This window comes from Triticum aestivum, chromosome 2A (genome assembly GCF_018294505.1).
Source record: "Triticum aestivum cultivar Chinese Spring chromosome 2A, IWGSC CS RefSeq v2.1, whole genome shotgun sequence".
In the NCBI taxonomy this organism is placed as follows: Eukaryota; Viridiplantae; Streptophyta; class Magnoliopsida; order Poales; family Poaceae; genus Triticum; species Triticum aestivum.
In genome coordinates, this window is record NC_057797.1 from 161,956,485 (window position 1) to 161,977,233 (window position 20,749).

Here is a 20,749-nt window from a genome sequence, read left to right on the forward strand (position 1 = left end):
ACAACTCGATCCAATAAAGTTTCAGAAGAACGAGAGTTGTAACTTAGCAAAAAAAAACGCCCATAGAGTAGACCCGCTTGAAGACTAACTCATATTTCTCCCCCTTTGTCATCGAATGACCAAAAGGATCGAAAATGAGGACTAACGCCCCTGAAGATAATCATGTTGATGAAGGAGCGCCAGCGTTGTTGGGGTCGTTGGTTGATGTAGGGCCTGCCGCAGTGTCATCCAAATCTTCATGTTCATCAGTGTCGCGCGATGAAGAATATGAGCTGGCCACCAGAGAAGGAACCTTGACCTTCTTGAATTTCTTCGGTGGAGGTGCAGACCAGTCAAAATCTTCATTAAGACCCATGTTCTTCAGATCTTCTTCACCATACAGATGTGACAGGATTGCCCAGGTGCGACCGAAGACTTGATGGAGGTAGTAGTGGTTTTTCTTCACTGCATTGTGTGTGGCAGTCATGTTGTGAAGAAGTGAACCAAACTGACGCTTAACCCATTTGTGATTTCGATCCACCTTCTGGTGAAGACTAAGCAGAAGTTCACGGTTTGTCATCACGCGCGGAGCAGTGTCTTGAGTAGTGGACTTGGGTGCATTGGCAGAGTCATGTGTGGCAGAGTCATCATTGGTGGAATAAGATGCAGCTTTGTGAAACTGACCATCCAATGGACGAATGCCTTCATCAATTATAGCTGGCGCCTTGCCCTTTCCATCAACTGAGGAATATGTCTGCTTGAGGACTTCAATTGGGGGCAAGTAGCTGAGATGATTCTGGAAATCAGTTTTGTAGTTGAGTGAAGACCTTGTCCTAAGGAATCTCATGATCCAAGGTGCATAAGGCTTCAGCTCAAACGGAGACAGTGCAACATTGGCCATAGTCCTCATGAAGAAATCGTGATAATTGATAGGAATGCCATGAACGATGTTGAATACCAGATTCTTCATGATGCCAAAAATTTCCTCATCAGATGAGTCGTGACCTTTGATAGGACTGATTGTCCTCGTAAGAATACGATAAACAGTTCTGGGCACGTACAACAAATCCTTCACGAGGAATTTGGTTCTTCGTGCTTGACCTGGCTTAAAAGGTTTCATCAGCACCTGCATGTAATGATGTGTGAGCTCAGGTTCACTGTAGATGCAGCGAGCTTCTTCAAGGGGAGGATTGAGTGGTAGAGCACGAAGCAATTCAGAGGCTGGTGCAGTGTAGTGAGTGTTTTCAGACATCCAGTCCAGCACCCATGAATTCACATCTTCAGCATCTCCGGTGATGTGCAGTGTTGCATAAAATTGAAGAATCGGTTCTTCATTCCAATCGCAGATGTCAGAGCAAAAGTTGAGCAGCCCAGCGTCGTGAAGAACACTGAGGACTCGTGCGAAGCACGGCAGAGATTCCATATCCATGTGAGGAATATGCTCGTGGTAGAAAATCTTCTCCTTGTTGAACAACACTGAGGAATAGAAACGCCTCTTCCTAATGCGAGCAGAGTCATATGGGTTGTAATATTTGAAGAATACGTGCTCACCGAAGAAATCATCAGCCTTGAACTTTTGCTTGTGTGAGAATGGATCCTTTGGCTTCGGTAGAGGAGTGTCAGTGAGTTGCATCACGACCTCAGGAATCTCAATTGCAGGTTCTTTAGGCTGAGGAATTTCTGGTTCCTCTTCAGTGGCAGTCTGCATAGTTGGTTGTTCAGCAGCAGCAGTTTCTTCAGCGCTAGTGGCTGGAATTTCCTCATGGACAGATGCAGTGGGATGAGTTTCTTCAGAGCCCATGTGAATAGTTTGTGTGGGGGACTGAGGAATTTGCTGTAGAGGGGTGAACATTGGAGAGTTTAGATGCTGACTTTCCCAGAATTCATCACTGATTACAGGTGTGGAGCAGCCAATGTCCACATCTTCATCTTCCATTTCTTCAATGCCAGCCTCTTCAGCTGTGAACTGAGGCATAGGCGAGGAGATGATAGGTGTTGAAGGGATCGCATCCACTTCAATTTCTTCATCCAACGGTTCAGACGAAGCAGCAGAAGGAGTTTTTTCATCAGATCCGCTGGGGATCACATATTCTTCATCAAAAGGAACAAGGTCTTTTGATGGCCTGGTTGAGATGGGAATAGCATCAATCGGATTTGCAAATGAACTTGTCATAGGCTTCATTTTCTTCGGAGCTGAAGAATTTGAAGCAGCTGATGCTTTCCTTTTCTTCACTGCAGCACACTCTACAGCCTTGGTCTTCTTCACATCTGATGCAGATGGAAGGATTGGAGTTGAAGTTGGCGCAGGAGCAGCTGAGGAATCTGGTTGATTTTTTTCAGGCGCAACTGATGCAGGTACCCTGATTTCTTCAGTTTCTTCAGGCGCACCACTAGTGGATGCCCTGGCAATTACTTCAGCGGCTGGAGTGCAGTCATCAGCCCTGGAACTCACATTTTCTTCAGCAGCCTGATTGTCATCAGTGGTGCTGGCATTTTCTTCAGTAGGCTGAGCAGATACTTCAGCCTGAGGAACTTCCTGTTGCGTTGGGGCAGCAACATTTGAAGTGAACTATTCAGTTATCTTTACAAATCTAACTTTGGCTCCTTGCCAATCAGCATAGTAGGCTTTGAAGTCATCGCTGAGGGTTTTGATTTCAGATTGGATTTTTACAAGTTCATTAGTTGTCATAGTGACAACGTTGTTCTTCAGAAATTTCTCCTTCTTGTATTGCGCTTTCTTGATCTGCCTGGCCTTCTCAAATTTCCACTTTTCTTCTTGAATGAAGTGGGTCAGCATGTGACTTTGGCCAGGAGTCAGCTTGAAGTTAGGCAAGGGAGTGTTGGGGTCCTTGTGCCAATCATCAATGTAGTCGAGAATCAGCTTGGGATCCAAAAGCAATGCACCTCTGATCCTTTGGCTCTAGCGGCCCTGACTTGCCTGTCTCTGATGATTTCTGCAAGTTCATCATCATTAGCTTCGTCTTCACCAGACGGTACTTGGAAAGCGACTTGCTTCTTTTGAGGACTTGGGCGTGGACCTCGTCCAGTAGTGGCCTTTGTCTTGAGCAGTGAGGGGCTAGCTAAGGAACTTGGTGCAGTTGAGGAACTAGCTGAGACACCTGAGGCAATGGAGATGCCGACAGTCCTTTGGCATGAAGCGAGATGCATAGGTGCTGAGGATTTGGTCGGAACAGCTGAAGGCTTCGGCGGAGGAGCTGAGGACTTTGGAGGAACAGGAGCAGCATGAGGAATTGGCCGTGAGGGCTTTGATGATTCTGGCCGCGAGGGCATTGCTGAGGAAGCACTTGGCTTGTGCGCAGGCTTCTTTGACATAGCCTTCTTTGGCTTGACAGCAAGGACCTCAGTAGAGGCAGCAGCAGCAACAGAGTCTTCATTAAATTTCCTCACTGCTTCTCTGGCTTGCTTAGCCAACTTGCCTTGGCACTTGGCCCATTCATCAGGATAGTCCTCACCTCGCTTGAGGCTGGTGGGATCAACAATTTGGCCAGGTGCCAATGGTGCTCTTGGGCATGGAGGATTGAGTGCGAATTTCTTCATGTACTTAGGAGTGACATATCTGTACTCCCTCCATTCTCTTGCCCATCTCCTCTCTATCTTCTGAATGCGCACTTTGCGCTCATTCTTGGTTTCCTCAGGAGGTGTGCAGTACCCAGCATATATGTCATCAGGGATTTCAAACGCTGTATTTACCTCAGGCCTCTTTCCTCCCTTCTGTAGAATTTTACCATCAGCCATTTTCTTTAGTTGAGGAATTTGAACAATTGAATTCTCTGAAGAAGTATGCAACTTTTCTTCGAGGAATGCTGCAAATGAGTTAAGTTGATGAGAACCTAGTGATTCAGCAGCTGACATGTGTATCTGTGAACAGAGTATAGTTGCGAGGAATTTGGAGAGGTCATATGCGTTCTCAGAAGGTTTTTCAAAAAGAACAAGTTTGAGGAATTTGACCAGATGAGTCTTGAAGATTTTCACTAAGCGTTCTTTGTCTTAGGTTCCAGAGTTGTATAGATCGAAGAACCACACAATTGAGGAATCTTGAAGAAAAATGATGCTTAGAGAAACGAATCAAGAACAAATGACTTTGTGAGGTGTTCAGTGTGTGAAGATATGAAGAAAAACACTTTTGAAGATTTTGTAGATAATCATTGGAATCAATGAGGGCAGTAAAAGTAACTTTTTTTACCTTGGACGAAGAACACGACGAACTAGAGGGAGGAGATGTGAAGTTCGTCTGTGCAGATCTTCCACGCCCTAACTTGGCGGAGGAAGACGGCTATGGCGGCGGCGGAGTGAAGATGTCCGCGGTCGGCGCGAGTACGTCGGCGACGAGGTCGAGGCAGTGAAGCTCTTCCTCACCGGCGGTGATGAAGTAGCGGTGGCGCTAGGGTTTGAGAAGCTCGAGCTGGAGAGAGAGGTCGAGCGGAGTAAGAGAAGTGAGGAAGGGAAGGAGGGGTATTTATAGCCACGGTGAAAAAACTGCTCGCCCGAAGAAATTGGACGAACGTGCCCCTGACCCTTCTCATTCGCATGACATGTGTCACCCACGTAGTGAGAGGTGGAGATCGTGTTAGATCGTGGGTGAGTGGATAAGTGTATCGTGGGATGCGGAACGGTTTGAGCGGCAAAGCCGAAAATTTAGATAAGATAGATTTTAAAGTTCCGTTCGCAATTTCTTCAGCTGACAAGGACACAGTGAAGATTTTGAACGAGTTTCAAATAGAACGCACATGAAGAGTTTGTGAACAGATTGGGTTGAGTATAGCATAGAGGGGAAGGGTCCGATCACATTCACTTACCAAAAAACCAACTTGAAGAAATAGCAATAAGTGAATGCTGTAGAGGACATAAACTCATATATATATATAGCCAATGAAGAAAAACGACAGAACCAGTGAAGACTATGCAAAGTTGAAGAATATGAATAATTTGAGGAATTTCAACTTTTGGTGGTGGTGTGACCCACCGTATGCGAATGATGATTTCAGACACCGCGTACAATTATCGTAGGCTTCTGAGAATCAAATTCTTCATTAATTTCTTCACACTAAGAGTGTTATTCTTCATTGATTGAAGTAAAACATTTCTTCATGTGTTGCACATCTAAGTCATCAATTTTGCATAAGTGTTAGGATGAGTGTCCTTTTCACAGAACATTCGAAGATTCTAGGATATTTAGCACACACCCCAACTTGCTAAATCTCTTCTCATCCAAGGGCTTTGTGAAGATATCGGCTAGATGTTCTTCAGTCTTCACATGCTCAATAGAAATGTCGCCCTTCAACACATGATCACGAAGAAAATGATGACGAATCTGAATGTGCTTTGTCTTCGAGTGCTGAACTAGGTTGTGAGCAATCTTGGTGGCACTCTCATTGTCACAGAAGAGAGGTACATTCTTCATGTTGACGCCGTAGTCCTTGAGAGTTTGCTTCATCCATAGCAATTAGGCATAGCAAGAACCAGCGGCAATGTACTCAGCTTCAGCAGTAGATAGTGATACGTAGTTCTGTTTCTTTGAGGACTAACAGACCAAAGATCGTCCGAGGAAATGACATGTACCAGATGTTGACTTGCGATCCACACAATCACCAGCATAGTCAGAGTCAGAATATCCAACAAGATCAAAATCCGAGCCTTGGGTACCATAATCCAAGTGTTGGTGTGTGAGCTAGATATCGAAGAATATGCTTCACAGCCTTATGGTGTGATTCCTTCGGTGCAGCTTGAAATCGGGCACACATGCAAACACTAAGCATTATATCTGGCCTAGATGCACATAAGTATAATAAGGAACCTATCATGGAGCGGTATACCTTATGATCGAAGTCGATACCATTTTCATCAGTGCATAGATGGCCATTTGTGGGCATAGGAATTTTGACGCCTTTGCAATCTTGCATGCCGAATTTCCTCAGTACATCCTTGAGGTATTTCTCCTGAGATATGAATATGCCATTGTGTTGTTGACGAATTTGAAGACCTAAGAAGAATTTCAACTCTCCCATACTAGATATTTGATATTCTTCACTCATCATATAGGCAAATTCATCACTATAACGTTGGTCAGTACAGCCAAAGATAATATCATCAACATATACTTGGCACACAAACAATTCACCATCATAAGATTTAGTGAAAAGAGTAGGGTTGAGTGAACCGGGTTTGAAGCCTTTCTTCATGAAGAGTTCCTTCAAAGTACCATACCAAGCCCATGGGGCCTGCTTGAGGCCATAGAGGGCCTTGTTGAGTCTGAAGACTTTGTCAGGATTCTTTGGATCTTCAAAACCTGGGGGTTGAGCAACATATACTTCTTCCTCAAGCTTACCATTGAGGAATGCACTTTTCACATCCATTTGATATAGAGTGATATCATGATGGTTAGCATAAGCAAGTAATATGCGAATAGCCTCAAGTCTAGCAACAGGTGCAAAATTTTCATCGAAATCAATTCCTTCAACCTGTGTGTAGCCTTGAGCTACAAGCCGTGCCTTATTCCTCACCAGAAGGCCATTTTCATCTTGCTTGTTGTGGTAGATCCACTTTGTACCGATGATATTGTGCTTGCGAGGATCTAGACGTTTGACCAGTTCCCAGACATTGTTGAGCTCGAATTGATGTAATTCTTCTTGCATGGCCTGAATCCACTCAGGCTCCAGAAATGCTTCATCTACCTTAGTGGGTTCTGTAATAGAGACAAAAGCATAGTGCCCACAAAAGTTAGACAAATGTGAAGCTTTTGAGTGTGTGAGAGGACCTGGCGCTTTGATGTCATTGATGATCTTTTCAATTTGCACTTCTTTTGCAATGCGAGGATGAGCTGGTTGTCGTTGAAGAATTTGATCAGCGTTTTCTTCAGCACCATTTTCTTCAGGTGCATTAGCTCGACGTTCTTCATGTTCTGGAATGAATTCTTCAGCAGATTCTTTAGTAGGAATGACATCCTCAGTAGCCTTGAACTTGATAGTTTCCGCAGGTGCTGGTTCATCTATCACAGTAGGTAGGTGCTCTCTTTGCGAGCCATTAGTTTCATCGAACCGCACATCTACAATTTCAACAACTTTGTGAAGAACGTTGTTGAAGACTCTGTAGGTGTGCAATTCCTTTCCGTAACCAAGCATAAAACCTTCATGTGCTTTCGGTGCAAATTTTGAGTTGTGATGAGGATCTCTAATCCAACATTTAGCACCGAAGACTCTGAAATAACTTACATTGGGTTTCTTATCACTGAGGAGTTCATAGGCAGTCTTTTTGAAGAATTTGTGAAGATATACTCTGTTGATGATGTGGCACGCAGTATCAATTGCCTCAGTCCAGAAACGATGAGGCGTTTTGTATTCATCAAGCATAGTGCGAGCCATCTCAGCAAGAGTCATGTTCTTGCGCTCCACGACGCCATTCTGCCGAGGAGTGTAAGGAGCAGATAACTCATGAGTGATACCAAGTTCATCAAGATAGTCATCGAGACTAGAATTCTTGAACTCAGTGCCATTGTCACTTCTGATGTGCTTGATCTTCACACCAAAGTTGGTTGAAGCCCTCGAGGAAAATCGTTTGAAGACTTCCTGCACTTCATGTTTGTAAGTAACAAGGTGTACCCATGTGTAACGAGAATAATCATCAACAATAACGAAGCCATATTGAGATGCTTCATTTGAGATAGTAGAATAATGATTAGGACCAAAGAGATCCATGTGAAGCAATTCAAATGGGCGAGTGGTGGTCATGATAGTCTTCGCTGGATGCTTGGCCTTGGTCATCTTCCCAGCTTCACAGGCTCTGCATAGGTGATCCTTGAGGAATTTGACATTCTCGATGCCAATGACATGCTTTTTCTTCGCAAGCATGTGCAAATTCCTCATGCCTGCATGACCAAGTCGTCGATGCCAGAGCCAGCCTTGTGAAGCTTTTGCAAGTAAGCACACGGCTGGTTGTGGTCCTGTAGAGAAATCAACAATATACAGGTCTCCTCTCCTAAAGACTTCAAAGACTTTGGAATTGTCAGCTTCCATAACCACAACACAACGGTACTTGCCAAAGACAACAACCATATCAAGATCACAAAGCATTGAGACAGACATAAGGTTGTATCGTAAGGACTCAACAAGCATGACTTTGTCCATGTGTCGATCCTTTGTAATCGCAACCTTACCTAGACCCTGTTACGGCATATCTCTCTCAAGGTAGTTTTGGTGATTGATGACAACATGTTTGCGGACTAATCTTGTGCTTTGAATTATTCACATATTCTCCCCTGGCACGAGACGCCTTCTTCCCCTCGGAGTGTATTTCAAGACGGTGTAGCTCTTTCATTTCTTTCTTGGTGGACTAGTTGCGTAGAGGGCACCATACTATCAAGAGGGGGTCCGCTGGGGTTTTGCATGGGTGGAATCATCACGTACACATCAGCTTCTCACCCTTCGAGCATTTCCTTTCCATTGAAGAGATCTCTCCTCTCTCTTCCTTGTCCTGGCTGGGTCAAAGCGGTAGTACCGGGCACCCAGCGGTAGTACCGCTGAGAAGCCACAAGCGGCAGTACCGCTCCGCAGCGGTAGTACCGCCCGTGGCTCCACAGCAGTAGTACCGCTGGGGGCCTGGCACCTCCGCCTTGTCCTCAGCTTCTTTGAGAGATTTCTTCTCTCTCTCGCGCGCTCCCCAGCGGTAGTACCGCACTGCCTGCGGTACTACGGCCGAAGGGTCACAAGCGGCAGTACCGCTCCACAGCGGTACTACCGCCCTTGACCCCACTGCCGTAGTACCGCTGGGCAATCTGGTTCCTACCACCTCGATTCGAGAGGTCTTTTTCTCGTGTCGGGTTTTGCGGCACTATTCACGGTTGTAGTGGCGGTAGTACTGTTTCAGGAGCGGTAGTACCGCCCTACCATTGTGGTAGTACCGCATTTGGGTCCGTTCCCTACTTGTCTCCTCAGCGCGGCAGTACCGCTGGCTGGCGCGGCAGTACCATTGTCCTGGCGGTAGTACCGCCCCCTCTCAGCGGTAGTACCGCCCTGTGCGGGGCTGGTTGGTGGGGGCAACGGGATTGTTGCCCCCACTATAAAAGGGAGACCCTTCTTCCTTCTCACTTACCTCTTCCTCCCCCAAGCTCCATTTATTGCTCAAGCTCCATTAAATACTCCAAGCTTCATTTTTTGCCCGATCTATCTCTCTAGCCAATCAAACTTGGTGATTTGCTCGGGAGTGGTTGAGAAGGCTCCGATCTGCACTTCCACCAAGGGATTTTCGATTCCCCCACTCATCCCTAGCGGATCTTGTTACTCTTGGGTGTTTGAGCACCCTAGACGGTTGAGGTCACCTCGGAGCCATATTCCATTGTGGTGAAACTTCGTGGTCTTGTTGGGAGCCTCTGATTAAGTTGTGGAGATTGCCCCAACCTTGTTTGTAAAGGTTCGGTCGCCGCCTTCAAGGGCACCAATAGTGGAATCACGGCATCTCGCATTGTGTGAGGGCGTGAGGAGAATACGGTGGCCCTAGTGGCTTCTTGGGGAGCATTGTGCCTCCACACCGCTCCAACGGAGACGTACTTCCCCTCAAAAGGAAGGAACTTCGGTAACACATCCTCATCTTCACCGGATCCACTCTTGGTTATCTCTTACCTTTACCTGTGCAAGCTCTTTAGTGTTTCTACCCTTGCTTGCTTGTATGCTTGTTGTTATTGCATCATATAGGTTGCTCACCTAATTGCACATCTAGAAAACCTACTTTGATGCAAAGTTTAATTTGGTAAAGAAAAGCTAAAAATTGGTAGTTGCCTATTCACCCCCCCCTCTAGTCAACCATATCGATCCTTTCAATTGGTATCAGAGCCTCGTCTCTTTATTAAGGACTTTACCGTCCAAAGAGTATGGTTGATACCGTAGACGGTGTGGAGGAACACTCCGGTGTGAATCCGATCTCGTCTACGGGAGATGGGGGAACTTCGGTCTCTCATGAGGAGTTCAATGTGGCCTTGGAGACATTGAAAACCTCCATGACGACCGAAGTTGAAAGCATGTTTACTAAATTTCTTGAGGGGCTTAAACTATCCACCGCACCATTGAAAGTGGATGATCCCGCCAACAAGGTGTCAGATGCTATCCCCGACAAGGGGGAAGCTAGTAGTGAAAAGGCTCCTTCATCTAGTGGCAAGAATGGCACCGGCATCTTTGCCCATGTGGAACCACCACTTGTTTATGGTGGACCGGTTCCTTCCACTCATTTGAATCATGCCGGTCCTCCCCCTAAGATTGTGAAAAATGAGGATTTTGATTCTTGGGTTTACCGCTTTAAACGTCATTTAAATCATGTGAACACTAACCTTTGGAGAATCATTGAAGAAGGTTTCTATCCACATGATCCAAGCAACTTCACTCCTCGAGAAGCCATGGACAATCAATTCAATGAGAATGCTCTCTTCATCATTCAAGATGCAATTCCACCCGAAGACCTACCTCATCTTCGTCCCTTCACCTTGGCCAAAGATGCATGGCATTGTGTCGTGTCTCTCTACCGGGGAAGCACAAGCATTCAACGCTCCAACTATGAAGTGGTACAAGATGAGGCCGATGAGTTTGCAATGAAGGAAGATGAAGAACCTCGTGAGCTTTATCGAAGAGTAACCAAACTCGCAGTCTCACTACGAGATCACGGGAGCAAGGACACGGATGACAATTGGATCAAGCGCAAATTCCTCAAGGCAATGATGCCCTACCACAAGACCATGTCCTCCGTCATTCGTCAAAGACCGGACTTCCACACTTTGACCTCAAGCGAAGTGTTGGATGAGTTTGTGGCCATGAACATTTTGGACAAGACCGCCGACAATGCGGTGCTCCGTTCTCAACGGGCAAAGAAGCCTAACCTTGCATTGAAGGCCAAGCTCACCATGGAAGAAGAAGAAGAGGAAGAAGAGGAGAGCAACCCCGAAGATACGAAGTATGCATATCATGAACACATGACACTTGCTTCAAGGCAATTTTGGAGCAAGAAAAACTCGAGGCCCAACTTTAGCAAAAACAACTCGAGTGGCACAAGGGGCAAGCAACGTGTAAGGATGTCGGGTGGTAGGTGCGACATATGCCAATGGGTGGCTTATCATTGTGGGAGCCAGTAAGACGTTGCCGGTGCCTGGAAACAGGATGAGGCGAAGACATGCACGCCGGCGAATCTTACCCAGCTTCGGGGCTCTCTATGGAGATAACACCCCTACTGCTGCTCTGCGGGGTCTCCGCATGATCGCTAGATGGACAAGTAGCTACACAATGCTCCTTGAGCTGTTCGGTGGGAGGAGGAAGAAGGGCATGGCTAGCTTGCTTCTTCTCCTTGTGTGGTGTCTAAAACTAGCTGGGATCAACCCTTTGCATGGGTGTCCCGGGGGGTTTATATAGGCCTACCCCCGGGGGTACAATGGTAATCCGGCTGGGTGTGGGGCCCTGCCGTCTGTGTCTTCGCTCTCCGGCTTCTGCGCCGACTGCTGGGGCCCGCCAGCTGGTGGGTCCCGCCGGCTGCCGGCTCCCTGGTCGACAGGCAGGCCCCACTTTCCAGGGCCTTGTCGGTGGCTAGTTACTGTTACTCAATCTTGGTGACGAGGGCTTCACCGAGGTAAGCATGGCTATAGTGCTGCCGTCCGGCGGGTGACCACTGTAGCCTCACCGCGTCTTGTCTCCTTAATGGGGCGTCTCCTTCGAGGGGGTGGCAAGCCGGCTGGAGAGAGCCGGCTCCATCTCGGGCCGACTAGGGGAGGCCAGGCCGCCTTCAGGTGTCTCTCTGCCTGAAGGGGCCCACCGCCCGTGGGCCGTACTGGTAACCCGTCGTGGATGACATCAGGGTCGGTGTGGAAACAGTGCCGCGCCGGACGGGTCATGGCCACCCATACGGCGCACTGTGCCAGGCGCGCTCCGGGATTCGGGGATGGCAGGCTTCACTGTAGCCACGCCCCGTCACATCGCCGCTAGGTGGATGCAAACTTTGAGGGTACGGTCTCGACCGCTTTATGGGAGCCGGCTTCTTGGAGTCGGCCTCCTCGCGGCCGGCTTCTCGAAGTCGCCCCTCCCATGGCTTTCTTCATGAGGGATAAAGTCAGGCCGCCTTCCGAAAGCCGGCCTGGGTGACAGCCAGCAAGGGGAAGGCGGCCCCATGTCTTGGATTCTTGAGAGCCGGATCGGCTCGTAATTTTTTCAGAAGGGCCAGGGGAAGCCGGCTAGGCTACCCATGGCTATTTACTCCGACAGTAGTCCTCGAAGCTGATCGAGCTTCGAGGCGGACAAAGGGACGAGAAGCTTGGTCAGCTTCCTAGCCTGAAGAGCCGGCTTTGCTGGTGTATGCCGATTTCGGGGAGCCCTGCGTCTTGCAGGCGGGAAAGTGGTCGACCCACGTGCTGACCGCGGGCCCTCCCGCGGGCCACGTGGCAGCGAGACCCTACCAGCGCACGCGCACGACCGGACGCCGCCGCAGGCCCGGGCCCGCCACTCCTAGGCCTCGGCCCGAACACTGATCTTCTGCGGCCCTGGTGGACCGCTCGCCTTCCCGTGGCGATTTTATTTCGCCGTTAGGGCGCAATAAACGCGGGACATGGGGGAGTGGGCACGATCGATCCCCACGTTTCCCCACGCCGCGCCTCCTCGGCTCCGCCACACAAGCCTATAAGTAGGGGGAGAAGGGGGAGAGACAGAGGTTCGCACGCTCTCTCTCGCTCCGCCCCTTCTCGTCCTCCTTTCTTCCTCTCGTCCCCGCAGCAGCTCTTTGCCACGCCGTTCCGCCGCCGCGTCGTCTTGCTTCTCACCGCGCTGCCCCATGGCGCTGTCAAGCTCGTGGGATGGCTCCAACGTCCATGAGGACCACATCGCATTCCTCCGCCAGACGCGACGCCTACCCGGCGAGAACTTTGTGCGGGTCCGCCTGGCACCAGAGACGGAGATCTCGCCGGCACCGGAGGAGGGCGAGCGGGTCGTCTTCCGCTCGCACTTCCTGCACGGCTTCGGCCTTCCAGCAAGCGGGTTCCTGTGCTCCTTCCTCGAGTTCTACAATCTTCAGCGGCATCACCTCACGCCCAACGCGGTGATGCTGTTGTCCGCCTTCGTCTCTCTCTGCGAAGGTTTCTTGGGGCTGCTCCCCACGCTGGAGCTCTGGGGGGAATTCTTCCAGAGCAAACTCGGCACCGTCGTCGCAGGCATGCCCGCCCCCTGCGGGGCCTACATCGCCATGAAGAGGTCGGGCGAGAACAACCCGTTCCTGTCCATCCCCCTGATCCAGTCGGTGAAGATCTGGCAGAAGTCGTACTTCTACGTGAAGAACGTTGCCCAGCAAGGACACCACGTCAACCTGCCGGTTTACGTAGCCGGCCCGCCGGCTGGGAGGCAGCCCTCATGGAGTTTCCGGTCCAGGTCACTGTCTCAGGCCGGGAACGCTGCCGTCTCCCGGCTTCGGGTGATGATCCAGTCAGAAGGCCTGAGCGGGGCCGACTTGGTGGCCGCCTTCATGGAGCGCCGGATACTTCCTCTCCAAAGCCGGCCCCACATGATGTGTCAGATGAGCGGCTGCTTCGACCCAAGCCGGCTGAGCACCAGGGAGATGCCTCATGCGGAGGTGTCGTACATGGTAAATTATATCTCCAATTGCAAGCTCGCCAAGGACTGGCGATACGGCAAGGTGCTGTATTCTCGCGCCAACCCTCCGCTCATGGTAAGCTTTCCTCTCTTTCTTCTTTTTGTTGGTAGCCGGCTTTATGATGGTCGGCTTCTGATCGGTCGGTTCTTCTTAGCAGAACCCCCTTCTTCCGCCGACAACCGGGGCAGCAGGGATAGAACGCCAGTACATCCCGACCGCACGGTGGACGACGTCGACGACCCGGATTTGGGGGCGGCCGCCATGGAAGATGCCGTCGTGGGGGACGACACCGAGCCCGGAGGCACAGGGCTTACCGCCAGCTTCGAGGACTGGCCGGATGATGCCGAAGCCGAAGTCGCCCCGCGTCGCCAGCCGGCGGCCGACCATCAGGGCGCGGGCTTGTCCACCGCGCCGGCTGCCAGCGGCAGCGCACAGAAGCGCCGGGCCGCGTCAACCCTCTTCGGCAGTCGGCCGAAGAAGTCCAAAGCCTCCACCGCGGCAACCAAACGAGATGAGGCGGCCGCGAAAGCGGCCCGCTTCCGCAAGCCGGTGAAGCAGCCTCAGGCGGTCTCAGCGTAAGTCGTCGATTGCCTGGTCGCATGCTTTTCATCGTTCTCTCTTGTTCGAACATTCTTCCTAACCTTTTCCCGCTCGCTGGACAGGGCGCCGCTTTCCCTTGAGCGGGGTCCGGGCGGCTCCGTAGTTGGGCCGACTGGAGGGTCTTCGGGCTCCCACCGCGTGGACCCCCGCGCCGACCTCAGGGAGGCCACGGAGCGGAACGCCCGTGAGGCGCGGGAGGAGCATGAGGCGGCGGAAAGAATGGCCGCCCAGGCGGCGAGGGAGCAGGCCGACGCGGCAGCCAAGGCCCAGGCGGAGGCGGCGACCGCGGAAACGGAGGCGGAGGGTTCGCGTAACCAGCCTCCGCTGCTCGCCATTCCCCTCCGAGCCGTGGCCCCTGACACCCCATTGCCCCTGGCGGAGGAAATCGTCCAAGGCCCACCGCTGATGGAGAGGAGGGAGGACCTCGTGGTCTTCGCGGGGAGAGCGCCGCCGGCAGCGCCAACCGGAGCGGGCCAAGGCGGCCAATCGTCAGCGGCGCCAGAGGAGCCGACCGGGGGTGAGCCGGAGGACGGAGCCGGCTTTGAGGTGCGGCCGGTGACGCGTCGGCACGCAGGGGGAGGCGCCGCTCCGCCGGAGTCACGCCGAGTTGCGGGCGCCGACCAGTCGGCGGAGGCTCTCGAGGCGGCCAGCACCACCACGTCCGAGTGGACTCCCAGCGGGAGGACTGGCGAGCTGAATGTGGAGGCTCAAGAGGTCCGGAGCCGGCATCAAGCTCAGGCCGCCCTGCTGCAGCAGTACACCCAGGAGTTCCTATCGACGCGGGCCACCATCCGGGTGAGTCTTTCATTCTTGGCCGCTTTGGTCTCTTGATTTCTTCCGTGGGGGCGCGTCAGTGCACCCACTGGGTGTAGTCCCCAAGATTCGGGCCGACTGCTCAGTAGTCGGGTCAGATCTTTCTTGACGACTACCTTATTTTTGCTTCCTGTCTAAACTTCCAGGAATATCATAACTCCCGTGCTGCTGCCTTCAACTCCCAGGCTCAGGAGTTGGGTCGGAAGACCGACGACCTGGCCAATAGCCGAAGTAAGTGCTTGATCTTGTCTGTCTCCTGTGGGGGCGCGTCAGCGCACCCACTGGGTGTAGTCCCCGAGATTTAGGCCGACTGCTGAGCAGTCGGGTCGGATCTTCCTTGACGACTTTTTCCTTATTGGTTTTTTTCTTTCGTCTTTCGCGCTTTCAGGGGCCAACGCCGACTTAAGGAGGGAGCTCGGTGAAGCGCAGGCCGCCCTTCGTACCAAGGATGCTGAGTACGCTGCCTTGGTCCAGGAGCATGACCGCCTGGCCAAGAAGCTGGCTGACCAGGAGGAGAGCCACAAGGCGGCCCTATAGAAAGCGCGGGATAGTGAGGCCGCCCTGAAGGTAGAGTTCGAGACCGAGGCGGCGAGCTGGGCTGAGACCCGGCGAGCGCTGGATGAAGGCTTCGGCCGCATCGAGGACTTGATCGACGGTAAGCCGCCTTCCTCACTCCTCTCCTGCCCCTTGCCGCCTGGTTTTTGGCCTGACTTGTGTTGCTGCCTATTTTCTTGTGTAGACTATTTTCCCGGCTACTCCGCCTTCGCCGCCCAAACCATCGAGGCCCATCGCGAGGCGCGCCGTCAGGCGGGGGTCAACATCGCGCCGGACGCGAATCGGACGCTTGAGGAGCAGCTCTTGGCTGTCCAAGCGCGGCTGCAGCCGGCTCACCGGATGCTTCGCCGGCTCCAACGTGCCGGGGCGCAGGTGTTGGCCGCCCTCTGGCCCGGCGAGACGATCCCCCTCACCCCAAGCCGGACTGCCGACTGGCTGGAGGTCACAGTCGGTCACTTTGAAGCTTGGAAGGCGTTGGCGGCCCATCTTGGAGCCGGGCGGGCATTGGAGTTCGTTCGAGCTTGGTACCCAGGGCTGAACATGGACCAGCTGCGCAGTTGGCGGCTGGAGGCCGACACGGAGCTGGAGGAGGTGCGGCCGGCTATCGCCCAGCGTGCTTCGACGATCGCCGAGTGCACCGACATCAGCGTTTTTGCACTTGAAATCAATGATGACGGCGTTGCCCAGCCGGAGGAGTGGTTCGGGCTGAACCCGGCGGTGGGCGAGGACTCGGCAGAGGAGATCGCCTCCAGCGACAAGGGCGAGGATGACAAAGAAGAGGACGGTGAAGACGTCGAGCCGGCTAGTGGAACAACCGGCCGGCCTCAGGCTGACCGTGCCTCCAGCAACGAGGCGCGTGGAAGCGCACCCTCTGCGGGAGGCGGTGATCAAGCCGAGGTTCGCCAGCCGGCCACTCCTTCAGCCGGCACAACCGTCTCCGCCGACCAGCCCGGCTCGTCGGTCGCTCCGCTAGCTTGACCTGTCGTCCTTATTTTTCCTGCTTGTTGCCTTTTGAACAATCTTTATTAAGCTTTCGCAGTTCCACCCACTGGGGGTGTATCCAAACTATGTTGAATGCTGGCCTCTTGGAGGTCTTTTATGTAAATATTATTATGTGCATGTTTGGTTTCCATTCACGTATGCTTTTTATCCTTAGGCTGTTTCCTTTGCCGTCTTCCCCTTCTGGGAAGGCAAGTACTCGAGCTTTCTTAGATTGGAGCGAGGTGAATGGAAGCCGGCCGGCCGGCTATTCTGGTAGCCGGTCGGCAGTGGGAGAAAAACCGGCTTTTGTTATATTAGTCTGTTAGTCCCTAACCGTTTTTCGTGTGGGCACCCGTTCCTGCCCTTAACTCTTGCCAGCCGGACAGCCGGTTCTTCGAACTGCGACTTTTGGCAAGAGAAGGCTTGGGAGCCGGCACACTACTTGTCTGACTGCGGGTAGGACTTTCTAATATAACTCCAGTCGGCCAGTCCCCGGGCCGACTAGTCGAACCCGGTGCCGGACGGAACAAGTAAATGAAATGACAAGGTCATAAGCATGATACTTTTCATTCATAGATAAAAGATGGCAGTCCCCGATCCCTGCTCGGGGGGCCTATTGTCTCGTACTTAGTACAAAAGTTAGCGTGATACATACTGCATTTCAGCTGTAAAACCTTCGGAGGAGGTTGGCGTTCCATGGTCGTTCCGACTCCTTGCCGGAGTCATCTCTCTTTCGTGCCTTCGGCTTCTGCGCGTTGATCAGGTAGTAGGAGTCGTTGCCTAAGGCTCTGCTGATGACAAAGGGGCCCTCCCAAGGGGCCGAGAGCTTGTGCTGGCCAGTTGTTCGCTGGATCAGCCGGAGCACAAGATCGCCCTCTTGGAAGGATCTTGGCTTGACCTTCCGGCTGTGGTAGCGGCGCAGGCCATGCTGATAGATGGCGGACCGGCTGAGGGCTAACAGCCGGCTTTCTTCCAGCAGGTCGACGCCGTCTTCTCGTGCTTCCTTGGCCTCTGCTTCCGTGTACGTGGTTACTCGAGGCGAGTCGAACTCGATGTCAGTTGGGATGACCGCCTCGGCACCATACACGAGGAAGAAAGGGGTGAAGCCGATTGACTTGTTTGGGGTAGTGCGCAGACTTCAGAGGACAGCCGGCAGCTCATCGAGCCAACAGCCGGCTGAACGCTCCAGTGGTACGACCAGTCGGGGCTTGATGCCGGAGAGGATGAGGCCATTGGCTCGCTTGACCTGGCCGTTTGGCTGCGGGTGGGCGACGGACGCTAAGTCCAGCCGGATACCTTGGGCTGCGCAGAAACGTGCCAAGGCTCCTTTGGCAAAATTCGTGCCATTGTCGGTGATGATGCTGTGTGGCACACCGTACCGAGTTGTTATGTCTGCGATGAATGTCACAGCAGTCGGCCCATTCAGCTTCTTGGTCGGCTTTGCCTCAATCCACTTGGTGAATTTGTCCATGGCGACGAGCAAATGCATCATGCCGCCGCGCGCCGTCTTGAATGGGCCCACCATGTCCAGTCCCCAAACGGCGAAGGGCCAGGTGAGGGGAATGGTCTTGAGTGCCGAAGCCGGCATGTGTTGCTTGGAGCTGAAGAGTTGGCACCCTTTGCAATATTTAACTAATTCTTTGGCGTCATCCAAAGCAGTCGGCCAGAAGAAACCATGGCGGAAAGCTTTGGCGACGAGTGATCTTGAAGCCGCATGGTGGCCGCATTCTCCTTGGTGAATGTCTCTGAGGATTGCAATGCCCTTCTTTTGCTCGACGCACCGTTGGAGGACTCCAGTGACACTGCGCTTGACGAGTTCTCTGTTAACGATTGTGTATGCTCCGGCTCGACGTTGGACTTGTCTTGCCTCTGTTTCGTCAGCCGGCAGATCTTGGTTTACTAGGAAGTTGAGGATGGACTGAGCCCATGACGGAGCCGCGACTTCTCCTACTGCCAATGTGGCTACTGCCACCAGGGTGGGCGGGCTGGGTGGTGAAATGCTGGAGTCGGCCGCCGGCTGTTGTGTTGGTGCAGTCCCCGGGCCGGCTACTGCAGTCCCCGAGCCGGGTGTGGCAGTCCCTGAGCCGGTTGCCGAAGTCCCCGGGCCGACTACTGAAGTCCCGGGGTCGCCTGCTTGGTTCTTCGAGCCGGACCCGGCCGCGTCGGGGTCAGGCAGTACGTAGATGGAATCAGACTCTGGAGACGGCTTGATGGACGGCTTGAGGAGGCGTTGTAGAGCGATGCCGGTTGGTATTGCTTGCCGAGTGGAGCCTATTCGAGCCAGGGCATCGGCTGGCTCGTTGTCGGCTCGCGGTATGTGGAGGAACTCACATCCTTCAAAGTATCCGCTGAGTTGTTGAACCAGGAAGCGGTAGCTTGCCATATTTGCGTCCTTGGCATCTCAGTCGCCGGATGATTACTGGACCACCAAGTCCGAGTCGCCATAACATAGGATCCGGCGAATGCCGAGTTCTTTGGCAAGCCGGAGCCCGTGTATGAGCGCCTCCTACTCGGCCACGTTGTTGGAGGCGGCAAAGTGAATTTGCAGCATGTATCTGAGCTTGTCGCCTTTGGGAGAGGTGAGGATGATGCCGGCTCCAAGCCGGTGCGCATCTTGGACCCATCGAAGTGCATGCGCCAATGAGTGGAGTCGGGAGCTGGCGGTAGGTACTGGGTCTCGGCCCAGTCGACGAGGAAGTCGGCCAATGCTTGGGACTTGATGGCGGTGCGAGGCTGGTATAAGATCGTGTAAGGGGCCAGCTCGATGGCCCATTTCGCCACCCGGCCGGATGCATCCCGGCAGCCTATGATCTCGGCCAGCGGGGTGGTGCATACGACCGTGATGGGATGCTCTTGGAAGTAGGGCTTCAACTTCTTGGCGGCGAAGTACACGCCATAGCATATCTTCTGGTAGTGCGGGTAGTTCTGCTTCGAGGTAGACAGCACCTCGCTCAAATAATACACCAGCCTCTGGACCAGTTGGGCTCGGCCTTCTTCTGGGCGTTGGACTACGATGACGGTGCTGACCACCCGGCTGGTTGCGGCAATGTAGAGGAGCATGGGCTCTTTCTCAGTCGGCGCCGCTAGGACGGGCGGCGTGGCCAGCATCTTCTTCAGCTCATGAAAAGCTTGGTCGGCCTGGTCGTTCCACTCGAAGTGAGTGCTCTTCTTCATGAGGCGGTAGAGGGGGAGAGCTTTCTCTCCGAGCCGGCTGATGAAGCGGTTCAAGGAGGCCAGGCATCTGGTGAACTTTTGGATGTCTCGAAGCTTGGTGGGGATCGCCATTCTCTCGATGGCCTTGATCTTCACCGGGTTGCATTTGATGCTGCGTTCGGAGACCAGGAAGCCTAGGAGCTGGCCGGCTGGCACTCCGAACACACATTTCTCGGGGTTGAGCTTGATTTGGAACCGGCGTAGGTTCTCAAACGTTTCTTTGAGGTCTTCCAGCAAGGTGTCGCGCTTCTCCGTCTTCACCACAATGTCGTCCATGTAGACGTGAGCGTTTCTGCCGAGTTGCTTGAGGAGGCACTTCTGCATGCAACGCTGAAAAGTGGCACCGGCATTTCTTAAGCCGAATGTCATAGTCAGGTAGCAGAAGGCTCCAAATGGCGTGATGAAGGCGGTCTTCAGGCGGTCGTCCGGATCTAGCTTTATCTGGTGATATCCTGAGTAAGCATCCAAGAAACTCAATAGCTCGCATCCGGCCGTGGAGTCTATCACTTGGTCAATCCTCGGCAGGGCAAAGGGATCTTTGGGGCAAGCCTTGTTGAGGCTCGTGTAGTCTATACACATGCGCCACTTGTTGTTCTTCTTTAGCACAAGGACCGGGTTGGCGAGCCACTCTGGAAAGAAAACTTCCATAATGAAGCCGGCTACCAGAAGCCGGGCTATCTTCTCTCCCACAATCCTGCGTTTCTCCTCCGACAGTCGGCGAAGGGGTTGTTTGACTGGCTTTGCGTCTTCTCGGACGTGTAGTTTGTGCTTGGAGAATTCCTTCGGGACGCCCGGCATGTCCTTGGGGGACCATGCAAAGATGTCCCGATTCTCACGGAGGAAATCGGCGAGCTCGCCTTCCTATTTGCTGTTTAGGTTTGCCCCGATGATGGCAAACCTCTCTGGGTGCTCGGGGTCAAGAGGTATCTTCTTCGTTTCCTTGGCCGGCTGGAAAGATCCTTGAGCATCATGCTCCTTGGGATCAGGG